Source organism: Penaeus monodon, chromosome 30 (assembly GCF_015228065.2).
Source record: "Penaeus monodon isolate SGIC_2016 chromosome 30, NSTDA_Pmon_1, whole genome shotgun sequence".
NCBI lineage: Eukaryota > Metazoa > Arthropoda > Malacostraca > Decapoda > Penaeidae > Penaeus > Penaeus monodon.
This window is the reverse complement of record NC_051415.1, coordinates 17,631,013-17,631,273: the sequence shown is the minus strand read 5'-3', so window position 1 is coordinate 17,631,273 and position 261 is coordinate 17,631,013. Positions and strand designations below refer to the sequence as shown.

Below are 261 nucleotides of genomic sequence, written 5' to 3'. Positions count from 1 at the left end.
CTTATTATTTATTATTTATATGATCTCTATTTATTGGTTCTATCTTCACTTAGCTTTTCTTTTTTTATTTCTTTCTATTTTTTATTTTTTTCTTATATATATATTTTATATATTACTATATATATTATTGTATATATTATTTCTTTTCTTCTTATTTATATATGTTTTATATATATTATTTATTTATTTTATTATATCTTTATATGTCATATTTTATTATTGTTATTATATCATTATATTTATTATTTATTCTTATTTTAT

General features: G+C 10.7%; 1 protein-coding gene across 1 annotated transcript in view; it reads left to right on the top strand.

The window, feature by feature from the left end:
* LOC119592586 (cohesin subunit SA-2-like) overlaps window positions 1-261 on the top strand; it is a gene marked incomplete at its 5' end in the record, with an annotated part of 30,625 nt that overhangs the window by 9,560 nt on the left and 20,804 nt on the right.